Below are 16,969 nucleotides of genomic sequence, written 5' to 3' on the forward strand. Positions count from 1 at the left end.
ACACACACACACACACACACACACACACACACACACACACACACACACACACGTCTCCCCCAGGGATTTCCTGGCTACCCACAGACAGTTCAAACCCCTCCCACCTCCTGGATCACTACGGAGGCCACCCTGGGACCAACCAGCGCAGTAGCCGCCCCGCCCCCAACCAAAGGGGGGGAATCGGGGGGAACCTCAGCGCAGTTCCCCCCTCCCCTCCCCTGAGCTGCGGCTCGAGCCCAGGCCGGGCGCCCTTCCCCTTGCTCGGCACTTACCGGCTCTGCCTCGTGGCCAGCGTGTCCCGCCTCAGCGGGCCCCAGAAGTGATGCACTCGCTGTACACCAGGCGGGGGGAGCGGGAGACAGACACACGTGTGGTTCTGGCCATTAGGGCGGTTGGAGCGCGGTGCGTGTGCGCGGGGATGTGAGGCGGACCCCCCCGGGCAGGGGGCGAACCCGGCAGCCCCACCCGCCGCTTGCCCGGGGGCCGCATGTTGTGCAGGCCTGATCTAGAGCAATATTGGAGTATCATGAAATGCATGGGCACCACCTGTGGAAAACCTTGTGAAAAAGAAAAACTTATTTGTGAAGCCTCTTGAGGCAAACTGCAAGGCATCTTCCTAACATCCTCCCTCTATTCTATGGGGGTAGCAGCCTCATGGAAGAAGTAGGAGCAGGGCCTGCAATGTGCAGATTAGGGTTACACAGGAAACTCTGGCCCCACCTTTGAGGTATGGAGCAGATATCTGTGAATTTTGGGTCTCTCCTCACATCTAACAGTTTGACTAGCTAGCTCCTTTACGCAGTGCCAGTAGCTCACTCTCTCTTGAGATGGACACTCCGAAACCCCTTCATGGGCATCTTGAATATCTAATGCTAATTATAGCCAAAATTAACCTCTGGGTTTTTGCTGTGGTGTTTTACTCACTGTTATAGGCTCTTTACAAGTGCAAGTCCCATGCCTGGCCTTGAATCCCATCAATTTCCATTGGAACCCAACTGTGTGAAGATTACTCAAAGAGCTTCTGTGCAATAGTGGAGCAGTGGGAGCATTGTGTGTAGGCACTGCTCCCCTCCATACAGTCTTCTCACCGTTTTTCCTCATACATTGGCTCCTCTCCATGCTGTGTAATTGATGGGAGCACCTGGATCATGATGAATAATATCACTATAAGATGTATTGTACTGCTGATGTATTGCAAGACAGGATGGTGTTACGTGTCTTAATGTACAATGTTAAGATATCCACAATACATTGAATTATAAAAATTCAGTGCTGTATAGGGCCCAACTCTGTCAGCCTTATTCACCCTCTGTAGCACCTTACCACACAAGTAATCCATGATTTCAGTGAAACTACTTGTAAAGCAAGGAACTGTATAACATGAAGGCAGAAATAAGCTCACTGAAATTTAACTACAGAGTAGTAAATAATAGTAATACTTCTACATAGCACTTTTCACCCAGAGATCTCAAAGTAAAAGCTCTATAACGGAGGTATCGTTATCCCCATTTTACAGATTGAGAAACTGAAGCACAAAGGAGGGAAATGACTTGCCCAAGGTCACCCAGCAAGTCAGTGGTAGAGCCAGGAATGGAGCCCAGATTTCCCGAGCTGTCAATCCGGTGCTCTTTCCACTGGGCCACACTGCCTCCCATAAACATAAATACAATAGAGTCAGTCATTAGTTCCATGGTTTGATAAGACATTGTTATCAGTAATGGCGTTCACATATAATGTTATAAATAAATATTAACATTTTGTAAAATTTCATACCAAAAATTATAGTAGTTAATTTAGCCTGCATAAGCCAAACTAGAAAGATGAGTAATTTCTAATATAAATTGTATTTGTCCTTTACAAATGGAATATTTTATATTAAATGTCTAGGTATTAAAGTGATGGGTACTTTAAAAAGACATAAGATGTATAAAATCATATGATACCAGACCAAAAAGTTTTCAGTTACTTTTTAATAATTATTTTTATGATATGTGCACAATTTTACAAATCAACTCAGTACCTATCAAAAGATAATGGAGGAAAATTATATTTTTATTTAAAATACTTTTGGCTCTTTTAAAAATAAAAAATTGGATCTGCTATCAGTGCAGAAATGCACATATTTAAAAGATTATTTTTTAGATTTTTTTAAAAAATGTATTTGTTGCTTTTAAAATGATATCTCATTGAATCTTAAGTGAATAAGGTATTCCTGTATTTTTTTTTAAGTCAAATGATTTGGTGATTAAAGAGAGTTGCCACTTGCCTGAGCTACATCCCTAGGGATATGACCTTTTTAATCCTCTTTAGTTAATGTATTGGTGATCTTTACTTAGGCAAAGTAAATAGTGCTGTTCTGAACAAAGAGAAGGTCATGCTTCCTGCATTACACTCTGACCCAGGGGTCATGGCCTTTGTTCACTTCTCAATAGGAATTGCTCTCAAAGGGCCACCACAAAATGGAGAACTAATTTAGGCACGTGCTGGCATAGAATGGCAAAGTATCACATTTATTTCATGTTAAACTCTTCAATATTTGTACTTATACCAACAATAAAATACAAATTAACAAAATTGATTAACCCTTTCATTTACCAATATGTATGTAATTACTCCTTTTTCACTGTGATTAGCTTTGTCCTGGCAAAAATACATTGTTCAATTAATTCCAATATAACATCTGCAAGTGCTTTATTTCTCTGATTTGAAAATCTTACAGCAGTTCACATTTTTAAGTAGCAGTAAAAAAAATTGCAATTATTTTAACATTATTTTCTGAATTTGCTAATCTTAATTTTCTAATCAGAGATTATTAGATAAGAGAAAGTTACTGAATTTGTCTAAAAAGTGAATCCTAAAATATGGTAACTGAGATACTAAATCTGGACATTTGGGGCAGAGACCTTATCTCAAAATATGCACAGTTTTTCATCTTGCAAAGAAATGTGACAACGTACTCCGTCAGAAGATTTTATCACCTTATGCCCATGACATCCTCAACATGTACGGGATATACCGTGCAAAGGTAGTGTCCTTACTTTGTCAAAACACACATTGAACTCCCTAAATAGTGAAGGATCATGTGAAATGGAGTTAATGATGATGTAAAATGTAAAGGCTGGCGTAAAAGTGGACTAGATTCTTCTGTCACTTGCATTGGTTTTACAGCAATATGACTCTGTTTGACTTCAAAAGGTTACTCTTGATTTACTCTCAGTCTGAAAGCAGAACCTGATGCATCATTTTAGCTGCTTAATGTGACCAATGATCATTGTGAAATTTTTTTCAGGTACTTTACAGAGCCATTACTTCCTTCAGAAAAAAATATTTCATACATTTGAAAGATGTATATTATGTTCTGTTACCCACGTCCATCTGTTTCTTCTGTATGATATTCTCCATTCATCATTGAAATCTATGAAATAAAACAGTTAGATCCCCCCAAAATTACTCAACCTGTGAACACATATATCTTGAATAAAAATATGGTCTTACAAATGTTTCCTTCTTTCCAAAGATAAACCATTAATCTCTGATGATTTAACCAAGTTGCTTAAAACACAGCAGGGTTAAAATTGAGCACAAAGGAATAATAATAAAAAAAAACTTACAATGTTACATTTATAAAAATAAATAACAAACAGTATATAAAACTTTATGACTTCTCCTCCTACCTACAAGAATAGATTCAAGTGCTGGCTCAGGGCTAAAATATGTTAAAATAATTATTTACCCTCTAACTTTGATAGATCTAGTCGTACTGACTTTGATTCTCCACCCTGTTATGCCACATTTTACACCAGTGTAACTCCCTTAAAAACAATGGAGTATGCTGGCTATAATTGGTGTAACGGAGCAGAGAATTGCATCCATTATGTTGCTGGCAACACTAGTCGAGCCTGACAACACTAGCTGCTGTAGTGTTTGCTACTTGTATTTCTACTGACTACAATTGGACCACTCCAGTAATAAGCCCTACACCTTGTACTAGGTGCTTGTATGTCTGTGCCATTAGCATACTGTGGGCAAATCTTGCTTGCATTTGTTCATGCCACCATGTCGGGGGGGAGGGCCTGGACCATAGTGGATCGTGTGTGTGTAGGGAGGGAAGGCCTGGACCGTATTGGATCTCATGCAATACTGCGGCAGGAGTAGGGAGGAGGATATGGAGAGCCTGTGCAGAAGTTAGAGACCCCCAATGTACTGCAGAGCACAATTATGCTGGGACTTCCAAAAAGCAGTTGAACAGGTTAGGTGCTTTGGGCAGGGGCTGACAGAGCAGTTGGAGCAGTGGATTTTCAACATAGATTTGTCAATTGTGCAGGATTCTTCTTCTTGAGGAGGGGGAGTGTACCAGTTACCAGGGCCAGTTTCTTTCAGATGCTGCAGACCTCACCAGCACACTCCATGTGACTGGGCTGTATGCTATAAGTAAGGATTTGCCTTTTGAACAAAGGAAAATATAGCCTGGAAAATGTAATGCTTCTATAAGATTGCAAATAATCTATCATTTATTATTGACTGCTCTTTTTTAAATTTTCTTTTCTTCAATTCTATCAACCTCAAATAAAAAGTTTCTTGTTTTTCAAAGTAAAGAACATATTTTGGGAATTGTATGTATTCAGATAGAGACAGTCAAATACTTTTAGGTCCAAAATTTGGATTGAGTAATAAAACAAAAGAAAATAAGATGATTTAAACAAAACCCATTGTACATAGAATGTTTATGATTTTTATTTGATTTTAATGAAAACCGCTCAGCTATGGAACCAAACAAGCACAGCCTGGTGCTAGTACATGAGAACCGGCAAGTAAAACTGACTACATACAACACTGAAATGGGCGAATATCTTTTCTCTGTCCAAATGAAGTGAAAAATAAAATATTTTTAAATCATGGAATATAAATTAGATTTTAAAAATCTTTCAGTTTAGTAACTGAGGCTTTCATATAAATCAGAATTTTAAAAAATGTAGGTTATGTCCATTTTAAATGTTGCCTAATAGAAGGAACACTGTCAGATCAGAAATCATATATATTTAAATTCCTTCCCGGTGTTAACAAGTTATATTTAAATGAATATTGAAAATACAAAAAGTTACCTTTGCATAGAGGCAGTAATATTGTTTGCCTTTTACTGTATATTTAGCTTGGAGAGTGAAAATAGATGAGTGAGTTTCACTGTGCCTTATCGTTCAGTTAGTAATTTTTCATCTTTTGGTTCTAATGCACTAGGACAGTGATGCAATGTTTGGGTTGGAGACACAATAGGGCAGTGGTTCTCAACCTGCAGCCCAATCAGCACACAGCTGCAGCCCATGCAACATCCTCAGCATCATACAGGTAGTATTGGATGAGGCCCACAATGATAAATAGGTTGAGGACCACTTCTTTAGGGAAATGTTTATTCTGAACAAAAAGAGTTCTAGAACTGGAATTTTTAGAAAAATGAAGGAAACATTTCTGTCAATCTTAGGTTTTATAAATGCTACTTTCTTTTTAAAAACAAAATTGGGATCCTCAGTTGATCTGACAATGTCACTTTAAGATTTGGGACTTACTTTTTGTTAGTAAACAAGTTTTTCTTTTATTAAGAGCTGTCTTGCAATTAACTTTAATTTTCCCAATAAATAATCTATCCAATATAATATATCTAGTAGTAAGGGATTTTTAGTACATACTGAAAGATGCCACCTCTTAACCTTCAAAATGCCCCCACTCAGTTTGATGATTTTTCTTACTGAGATGCCTTCTGAACTTTTAACATGCTGTCCTAGTTGTTGATTCAAAGGTGGTTTTCACTCTTTTAGAAAGAACATTATCTCTAGCAGTGTGCACGCAAGTGACAAACACTCCATTACAAGTGTTAAGTTGATTCTGTAGTATTAGCATCCCTGTTAATGATTTAATCATCTCATATACATTGTAGATCTCAATAGCAAGACTGGGTTTCCTTCAAGATAGCTGACATTTAATTGCCACTACAGAGATAGATGTTATATAAATTACAAAAATAAATATACATAGCACGTTAACAACATTATGGTGTCAGAATTATTTCCGAATGTGATCTAGACAGTGAAACTTATGCAAGAGCCAGTCTTATTAAGCGACCTCATCAGATGAGACTCCCTTCTCAAAACAATCCCCAAATGTATTTAGTTCACTCTTGTTTTACCTTTATTTTGACGGCCAGCTCTATTATGCAACTGACTTTTGTTGGTCTCTTCAGTAGTTACTCTCGCTGTAGTTGACGTGGAGAAAAAGGAAGGTGAAAAATGCCGTTAGAATTGGGATTTGCGAGGTTTGGGGTTTAATACGAAAACTGCCGAGTCTATTCATTTTTTTTGTTAGGGAGGTGAGGGATTTCCTTAACACCAAATTGCCTGGAATACATTTAGGCCTGTTATAATTGGGCACAATTCAGTTGAAATTAATGGAAATGTGTCGACTTTCCCCAGGGTAGAATTTGTTCCTTTGGCCTTTTTACCTTTGACTTATTTGAATTAAAATATTGCATGTGCACATGTAGCTGCATGTTGTATGTTTACATGTTTATATTTATTTTTCTATGAATAACAGACGTGTATAGGAAATAGCACAGTTCAAATGTGCTATTTATGTTTGTGCCATTACATCTCTGAAAATGAAATAGTATTCTGTACAAGTGCTGTCATTTCAGTTTTTTCTGCAGTAGGAGAATTACATCCTTGTATTTTCCACAGCAGAGATTCACCCTAAGCAGATCTGCTTTGTAGAGAAAAATAGTATACGCTACTCAAATGGCATTCTCTGCCAGGATACCAAAAAGACAATGTTAGTACCAGGGCCTATATATTCAAAGGCCAGTGTAGCATATAGTGATTTAAACACAGAATAATCTTTTTTGAGAGATTAAATTTTTTTGGACTGACCTAAATTCTCGTCCATTTATTGGCTACGCTCAGAATGAGTACAGAGACGGTCAAACTGGCATGGGTTTGGTTAATTTTCCTATAAAAATCTTTCCATGTGTAAATAACACACATGAACACACATCTTTCTGTGTGTCAGTGTCTGTATAAGTACAAAACACACAATACAATTTATCTTCTGAGGATCCACATGTTTAATTTCAATCTTGATATTCTGGTCTCCTTACACATGTAGAAAATGCATCAGTGTTGCCAGTGGAAGTTCTGTGCACAAAAGGAGAACTTTGTTGAGTTTTGTTGTGTGGAACTGAGAATAAAATTTTGTTCTGGATGTATAGGTGTGCAGTACCCCATTAGACAAAAATGTCTGTTTTTATGCCAATTGCCTTAATTGTTTCAGTGCTGCTGAATGTATGAGATCTCAAGTGCCATTAATTTAGATTAGGGGTAGGCAACCTATGGCACGGGTGCCGAAGGCGGCACGCAAGCTGATTTTCAGTGGCACTCACACTGCCTGGGTTCCTGGCCACCGATCCAGGGGGGCTCTGCATTTTAATTTAATTGTAAATGAAGCTTCTTAAACATTTTAAAAACCTTATTTATTTTACATACAACAATAGTGTAGTTATATATTATAGACTTATAGAAAGAGATCTTCTAAAAACGTTAAAATGTATTACTGTCATACGAAACCTTAAATTAAAGTGAATAAATGAAGACTCGGCACACCACTTCTGAAAGGTTGCCAACCCCTGATTTAGATAATAGCTAAGTATACATATACTGTGGATCTAGTAATGAATGGGTTAAATTAGTGTCAAGGGTTAAAAGATTACTGATGTGCTATAATCGGTTACTTTGTGATGACATCAGTTATTAGCTTTTGGAAATAGTACATGCACAAATTCAGGTGCCATGTTTAAAAACTATTACACTCTTTATTTGAAATTGCCTAAGCTTACTATAGGTCAAAAACATTTCTGACATTTCATGGTAATATTCAAATGTTTTTAAATTAAGTTTTTAGTATAGTAAAGAAAAAAGTGAGGTGGAATTAGGACCAAGAAAGGGCACATTTGTATTTGTATTTTGACAAAAAAAATTGTAAATTATATTAGTAATTTTTGTCATATTAGCAAAATACTGTAATTTATATTAAACAGGATTGTATACCCAGGACATGATACTGCAGGCCTTACACTAGGAAATGCCTCAAAAATGTGTAGGCATATATATATGTATAATTCTGTGTTAGTGTAGATATTCCATTGGTTAAATGCTGCATGTGTGTAAATAGATGTATACACACATATGCAGGATATATAGTGGATGTGTGTAAATACGAACATACATTTTAGAAATAAAATATCAGCATGGTGTTTTGTTAAAGCAGTTTATGGTAAACTTTCCGTTCCTATCACAAAATTGATAATGATGTTAAAGGACAATTATGATACTAGTATTAGCATAAAAAGCTCTCTAAAAAGCAGATGTGTTTATAAATAAGTCAGAGAGGTCTATTTTTCTACCAAAAGTACTCACTGCCTTGTTGCCAAGAGACAAAAGGTGTTTCTGTAATTATGCAAGATTACTTTATTATGTTACTCATTTTCACTAGCTAACTTACAGTACAATTGTCTTGAAATTTGTTTGGTGGACCAATAAAATGATGGGATACCATTGCTATAGCTAAAATGAATGTGTTAAAATAAAAATGTTGAAAGGTGCAATTTTGAATTTATCTTTTATTCATTTAAAATATATCTTATTGCAATTTAAGAGATGGATTTATGCCTAGCAGAAAATGGTTAATTTTTAAAATTGAGATTTTGCATGGTATTTGTCACTAATGTCCACTGAGGGCCTTCAGTATGGTGAAAAGGAATTATTTTGAAATAACTGTTGACTGAATAAATCTGGTAACAGGTTTTCATGGCATTTTTTTTATTGATGATACCAATTAATACATTTTATCAATTTATGTAACATAGCAAAAGTTTGTGGAAAATCTTCCTTACACCAAGTGTTCTGTTAACTTTGTCTGGATTTTATGCTGCACTTACCTTTATTAAAATATCAAATACCTTTAAAGTTACATGCATGCTGATTAATTTTCAATAAAACTAAAATAAGAATTAATAGGAAACAATTTTTTTTGCAATTCAGTTAAAGTTTGCTGCAATATCACAGAAGAATGGAAATTCTGTCTTTTGGTATTGTAGCACATTTAAAAAAAAACATATTCATATGCAACATTGATTTGTGTAATTAACGCTTCTTCCTATAGGACCATACATTTTTCAGTTCCAAAATATAATAGGCTGAGTTGAAGCCTTTTGGCTAAATCTGCTCTCTGTTACACTGATGTGAATCCATCATTAGAGTCAATATCAACAGAGCTCCTCTGAATCTATACCAGTGTAACTCAGATCAGAATTTCATCTAGTATTCACATTTCCTATCTTTTTGGGGGTAATTTTTTCCAATTCTTAATGCTCTTTATATGTTTTCTGTCATATATGCTAAATGTGAAATATGTGTGTACATTTGTTAGAAATTGTATATTTTTTTCTGTGTGGGTACACCTTTATATATTAAAAAAATCTGATCATATATGTGTATGTTATCTTATTTATTAAACCTCATCTCATACAGTATGAAGTCCAGTCATATATTCATTACTAAGCGTAAGGGTTATGATGATGGCTGAAATTGCTAACATTCGATAACATTGGTACATATAATATGACTAAGGAGAAAAATAAATTCCCCCTCTGATAATATAATAGAAGACAGAGTATAAAAATGATTGAATTACTATGGTGATCTTTGATCAACACCTAGCTTTCATAATTGCTGTCTGTGTTGAAAATTAAGCATAGCCTTTTAAAATTTGAAAAGATTTGTGGTTATTTTAAAGTATTTTTAATTAGGTAAAAATAATATGTATAATGGGATTATTTTTTCTCTTGGGATGAGGTTTTACTGCTTTGACAATATTGTGTCAACATAGTACTTGTTAGGAGTTTCTATTTGTGAAAAAGAATTTAATTCCACCACTACTAAATATTTTTTTCTTTATAATTTCAGATTTGAGTTTCAACATTTTATACATCAAAGCTAGGTAGATAAAGTTAAAATGTATCTTGTGTATCATTTACTATAGTATAAATTGGCTAAAGAGAAATATATGTTTACCTGAGCTTGGAAAGCTAAAGTTAAACATATAATATATAAACAATATTAATAATCAATTTGCAACTGGATAACATGTTAAATCATAAGTTTGTAGAATCTTGCATAAATATACATATCTGTAAATAAATGAAGAATTGTAATTATTTAATGTATGTTTTATTGTAATGCACATCCACATGTTACTGAAGTTTTCTTGTTTAAAAACATTTATAGTAATCTTATCTTCTCATTTATCATTATAATTACCTTTGTTGAAAATTTTACTCCTCTCCTATAATTTAAAGATGCGAACTCTAGCATATTGCAACCTTTTTCTCAGAGAATTTACTATCTTGTTTGAAAATATGGGGTAGTTTACAGTATAAAACTATTTTAATCCTGTTTTTGTGGATTAAAGCATATATATTTGCTATCATATTGCAGCTTGTCACGCATTGTTTAACAGTGAGCTTTTTCTTCTTCAGAATTTGTTTCTGTAGGCTAGCTAAAACACCCTAACATTGTAAGTAGAACTCCTGTTTAAATCAGTGGAGAGTTCTGTTTAAAAACCAATAACTTACTGTGGCCCTATGTTCACCAGTGATATCAGGGTAGAAATTTTGCCATAGGCATTAGAATAGAACAGAAGATATACAGCCTAAAAACTAGGTAATGTCAGTCACCAGTGAAGGTGTAAAAGTATTATTGTGCAGTATAATAGAGATCTTTTAACATTTCTAAGATATTAAACTTGGTGCATAAAATACGACATTCAGTAGCTGTCAAGATAGGTAGCCTTTGCACCATTTATTTCATCTCCTTTAATTGTGTGTTGATTGCAGTGGGGCTACTCAGTGAGTAAGGTAAGGTGGCAGAATTTGGCCCCTTGGTGTTTATTTTAAAAAATGTAACTTGTCTGCTCTATTTCTTATATTTAAAAATCATAACAAAAAACATCTTTGTAAAACAAACAATGCCCCCTCAACAATCACTTGCTTTCAAAGGAGAAGTAGTAAATGCTACAAAAGTCGACTGCAAAATACATTTTAACAACTAGTAATATCATATTTTATGCATGAAGTATAGTGTCCTGGAACTTGTAATGGATCTCTATTGTTCTGTATAATAATACATAGATGCCTTCACTGTTAATAGAGGTTGCTAATTCTTATACTGAAAATCCTAATATCTATGATAATTTTTATTATGTAGCTAATTTGGGAATATAAACCTATTGCAACTAAAATCTCAAAAATAAGGAAACAGATTTTTTTTGTGTAGATTGACTTTTAATATTTTTAAAATTTTTATTGCTTTCAGTGGGACCCCTGGCACTACTCAAATCGGAGTGAGCATGGTGGAAAGGACCTTCAGAAAACAGAGCAGACATGTACGTTTTATATACATTATATAGAAACTTATATTGTATTATGCTATATTTCTTTCTATGAAAAGGTATGAAAGGAAATGACTTAGACTATCAGACAATGGCAATAATCCATACTGTAAAACTATATAGTCCAATCTCTACATTAAAAATAAATTATAGCCCATCAGACCATGACTTAATATATTCTAGTGTAAATGTGAAAAGCCATATAGAATATAAAAAATATGCCGTTTAGTTACTGATTTAAATTTTAGTAAAATAAAATGTATCATGTGCTGTAAGAATTCAGCTATTCCCTTGTCCTCTAAAAATAAAAAATACACTACTTTATATAGTTGCTTAGTTTCAAGATTAGCCCTCCATCACAAATATACACTGCTATGAAATTAGCAGACGAAAACTTTGCAGCATATTTATGGCAACTAAACAGAAGCCAGTAAGCAACATTTAATCTTGTGTTTTGATTCTATGCTTGTGGTGTGATCGTTCATCAATACGGTACATAGGACAAAATGTTGATACTGTCAGTTTTAAGCACACGGCTATGTACATTTAAAAATAGTTACAAAAGAACCAAAAATGTGTTGGTTAGCACACTTTTTAAAACTGCTAATGCAATGCACTGTTTAATGCTTTCTTCCTGAAAAAAAATTGTCCTCCTGCCAGAGTTTCATTTGTGTTGATACCATTTTAATGCCAAGTTTTCTATAAAACATTCCTGTTAAAATACAGTGTAATGAAGGAAATGTTTTTGCAAAATGGTTTATTATGTTTTGAAGGAAAATATCTTTGAAATGCATTCTTATTCAAGCCACCTTTACACATTCAGAAACACTTATTTCAAAATTGTCTTTATTTGGTGTATAGGTATTTAGGGGTCTTTTCTCCACTGACTAAACTGCCACTGTTCCATTGACATTAAAGGGTGTTATACAAGACTAGGTCAGAATCTTATTAAAACAGGACTGTACAATATGTAAATACTGAACAGATTGTAAAATGTACAGTAATTTTGATTTTGTATGTCACCTTGAGTCTCATTGGTAAGACTGCTTTACTTTTTTAAGATTTATTTTTAACTTTTGGTATGTATCTTTAAAAAGAAAAACCTTCTGTTATATAGGAAGCATTCTCAGTGTTGTCGGTTATGACAAAAATGAATATTTTTGGACATTATTAAAAAATATGTTTCTAAGACATGCAATTAAACCTTTCTGCAGAAACTTACTGTAGAAAAATAATTTGCTTGATTGGGTCAGCTTTCTCCAATTTATATGCATATTCATTTTTAATTATATATATATATATCTCAGAGGTAATTAGATGCTACCGATTATTACATATTCAGTTATTGTGTACAAGAAAATTTAAAAAGTACTGTTTCTTTAAATCTGAATTTAGTTTTGGTACCTCTATTACACTGAACCAAGGTTAAATCTTTGTTTTAGGTAAGCTAAGAGCCTACTGTGAATTAAAAATATAAGCATACAAACAGAAGGGATAAAAGGAGGAGGTTTGATATTGTGTTTCCTACAGACTGGTCTTATGATAAATGGGAAGAAAAGGTTATAAAAATATATAATAATGTTAATATCAAAATATCACCTTCATATTAACTATTTACATTTTTAACTCATTCATTCATACATTTAAAATAATATTTCCACTTCCTTTTTTTGAATCCTTTCTCCATTAAGAACAGAGTACAGAATTAAATTTATTTTGTTTGTCCTTATCTCTTCTAAACCTTATTTTTTTCTGTTCAGTGATCTAAAATTTGGTTACTTTCACTCTTATTTTAGGGTTATGGTAACAGATGTAAGGACTGAGATAATTCAAAAGAATGTTAAACTATGCATTTGCAGCCATAATTGCATAATGGAGATTCATTTTAGTCCCCCTCTCCTCCATCCCCCAAAAGTTCTCCCAGTTCAGATGCAGAAAAAAGATGAGCTTAATTGTCTTGAGTGTCTTACTTTATCAAAAATTGGAAGATGGAGAAGAGGGAGATCTTTATTCTGACATAGAATGGACAGGAATTACTAATCAGATGTTAAGAAACAAAAACTAACATGCATTTAGAGAATTAACATAAGTGAAAGCAAAGATCTTTGTATAATTTAGTCCAACCATTCAAAAAAAATCTGAAATAATATTTGTATTTGTGTGAACAGTACAAAAATTGTTAGATACACAGTGGAATATAATGTGCTTTCTTTTGTGAAGGGTTTATAACTTTTGCTTGCGTGTGCTGACAAATGCATGCCACAGTAAATGTCATGTTATCTTCCACTGTTTAATGTTAGCAATAAGAAATTGGATAAAAATAGTTCTAATGTCCAATAGGTTTAGAGTCCACAGTTTATTTTTCTTTCAGTTTTTAACTGTCAGGAAGTTGTCTGAATTGATGGCATATGTGTCTGCACGTATGCACTCTGTATGCAATGGACATATCATTTATAAGCTACTACAGGCTTGGCTCATGATTCTTAAACATGATCTTATTTCAGCAAAAAGAGGGATAGAAGATAGTATTTAGATGTTTTGTCATCCTGTGTTGTGATAGTCACATAAAAATTTTGCATTGTGATTCCCCAAAAACAAATACTAAAAACATTTTATGGTTTTATATTGTTAAAAAAAATTGGTAAGGGTAGACCATAAAGCATATATTTGGCTTAATTAAGAAATATTTATCCTGATGAGAATACTAGTGGTTGAGTGAGCACTTTCTCAAGATTTTGAGGTTGTATGAGAAAGTTGGATATGAGCGAGTCTTTAAATATTTCAGTAGTCATTCAGGATGTAGCACTGCACAGCACAGCTCAGCTATGGCTCATTGTGTAGAAAACCACATGTACTTCCCTAGACTTTCTAGAGCTGGCTGATGCATTGCTTTAATAGATCAAATGTGATAAAAGTTATGTTTGAAAAAGGGAAGATGGTTTTCAGTATACTGCATTATATGTAGCAGGAAAATATGTACTGTCAAGTACAGTAGAGGCTGTGGTTTTAATTAGTGTAATATGGGTTCTTAGCAGTATGGCTTTTGCTAGTGAGCAATCAGGCAGAGTACATCCTAGGAGTTTGAATGGTAGTATCGGAAGCTATGCTGTCTTTAAACAATGTTAAGTATAAAATATCTTGAACTATTTTTATAAGTGACAGTAAGTCAGACCATTGAAATACTGTATGTTTGAGTCATTGAGTTTATGAAAAATGAAAATGGAACTGCCGTTTGGAAAAGCTATGATTTTAAATACCTTTACTCCATTTTGCAGGATAGTAAGTTTTTCAGAGAAGGCTGGAGAAAAGTCTCTGGGGATGGAAACCGATTGTTGCAAGGGAATAAAATGTTACATCTCAGCTTTCTTTTTTTCATCATATTTCTTTTCCTGCCACTATTTCCTAATCCATATTTTAAGGAACAAAACTTCATTAAATATTTTTATCAGGAGTATTTCATAAGACCATTGAAATATATTGTATAAACTTCTAATTACATGAAACCTCATAACTGGTTTAAAGTCCAGCCATGATAGAGATGATGGCATAAGCAGAATAAATATTAAATCAGAGGGACAACTATGGCTTTCCTTAACTAATCACCTAACCCCCTTTTTCTTATGGTAAAATTCTTTCAAGAGGAGGACACCCTCAGGTTGAATAGTGTAAGATCTCTTTTTTTCCCCCCATGGTAGGGCAAATCGAACATTTTGACAGCATTTTTGGAAGGAAAGCATATAAAACATTTTTGAACATACCAATAACAGAATATATAGATATAGATACACACACACACACATATATATTATTACAACAGGGAGAATTCATTGGTTGACTGAAATGGCGAGATGTGACGCAAAAGGACACTTGGACGGGTAAAAATGCTGATGGATGCCAAAGCAGGCGTACCAGGAAATGCTGTTGCTATGAGAGAAACACAGAGAGAGAGAGCGGTGAGAGCAAGTTGTGGAGGCCTTATTTTTTACCTTTTGGTTACACCAGAGAACTGCAAACATCTCTAGTTTTTAGCAGGGAGAGGGAGGTTTTGGATGGGTATTTTCATTAGGATAAATTGAGAGGTGGGGAGAGTGAAGAGGAGAGGTACAGATTAATTTAGAGTATAAAAGCAGATGAAAAGTGAGGGGGGTGCTGCATATACTAAGCCAGCAATCTGAGTTATGATAGATATACAAATTAAATACAGCAGATGAAGCAGCTTAGCATGTTATCAGTGCTGATGTTAAGACTTACAATTTAAAATAATAATTTAAAAAATATATATAATAACCCCACCTTTTAAATTTATGAATTATCCAGCTGGTATACGGACGTCTCTTTTGTAACAGTGTTAAGGGGACTGCAATAAATTCATCTTATGAATCCATTTGCAAAAAAGAGGGCAAAATAATTAGCAAGGATTTTTTTGTCTTGCTTCTTCGGCAAGGAGAAAAAAAGTTTGTGCTATGAACTTAGCCTAGCAGATTCTGGAACTTGAGCCAAAAGGGGCAGGAAGTTGTTTTACAATAGAGTTACAGTGATCTGCCACAAATGGAAAAAGCCAAATGTTGGGTTCTGGGAAGAGGAAAAAATATTCTCCCTTCCCCCCCACCCCTTCTTTTGCCCCCTCAATAAAAAGGAAAGTTCAACTGAAAGTTGTTTTTAATTGCTTTTCTAAGTAATGGAAAGATTATCTCACTTGCATATTCCACAGCAAGCATGAGGGAAAGAAGTATCAAAGGGACGTTTAAAAAAATGCACTTGGTAACTAGCAACGGGACTTTTGGCATGATTCCTCGAGTTTGCTTGAGGTTATGAAGGGGGGGATGGGAAGAAGAAAAGCAATTCTACGTAGTACATTTTCTTAAAAAGAGAGAGAGAGAGGAAAAACCTTATAATACTTATATTTTTTAAAGGAAATGTGTGTTGATCCTCTAAAGCTGAATCCTCAGGCATTTGTAGCTCGTCTTTGCCGTCCGATGTGTTTTTTGTGTGTGTGTGTGTGTGTAAGCGCTCTCAATCAAACAGCAATCATGGCAGCTGTTTTTCTTCCAGCACAGCAGTTGAGCTGTCTCGCCCAAATGCTTATCAGCTTTTGACTCTGTGCCAAGATAGTTATAAGGGCCAAGCAGCCTCAGCTTGGCTGTGCAGCTGGTTTAGAAGTAAGGGCATGAGAAAACAAAATCACTAAGTTTTTGTCACATATAGTATTTACTTTTTCTAATCCCCATTTACTACACTGATTTTTCTGTGCTGCATTTTGATGGTGTTTATGGATGGCTTAATATTGTAACTATATTTTGTTTTATTGTTTTAGAAGGAGAACCTCATATTTTTTATCCCTGCAGATATTTTCTCATGGAAAAAAAAGCTGTAATTAAAAGATTAATTTGACGAACTGCCTTTTTAAACTTATTGTCACATTCTCCATGCATTAAAATTCCTTTGCTGTGTCTCTCTTCTCCCCTTCTTTCTTCCCCACCCC

General features: G+C 34.6%; 1 long non-coding RNA gene across 4 annotated transcripts in view; it reads right to left on the minus strand.

Moving 5' to 3' along the window:
* Positions 1 to 16,517, minus strand: part of LOC123354035 — a 30,611-nt gene extending 14,094 nt beyond the window's left edge. The window contains exons 1-6 of one of the 4 annotated variants that reach the window (XR_006574604.1): positions 15,781 to 16,517; positions 14,745 to 14,799; positions 6,179 to 6,244; positions 3,336 to 3,415; positions 925 to 1,141; positions 273 to 557 (exon numbers count right to left, since the gene is read on the minus strand). This is a non-coding gene — a long non-coding RNA (uncharacterized LOC123354035). The other 3 variants (XR_006574601.1, XR_006574605.1, XR_006574602.1) reach the window with 3 other exon arrangements.
* Positions 16,518 to 16,969: the final 452 nt, after the last annotated feature.

The sequence above is a fragment of the Mauremys mutica genome, chromosome 1 (assembly GCF_020497125.1).
Source record: "Mauremys mutica isolate MM-2020 ecotype Southern chromosome 1, ASM2049712v1, whole genome shotgun sequence".
Classification (NCBI taxonomy): domain Eukaryota; kingdom Metazoa; phylum Chordata; order Testudines; family Geoemydidae; genus Mauremys; species Mauremys mutica.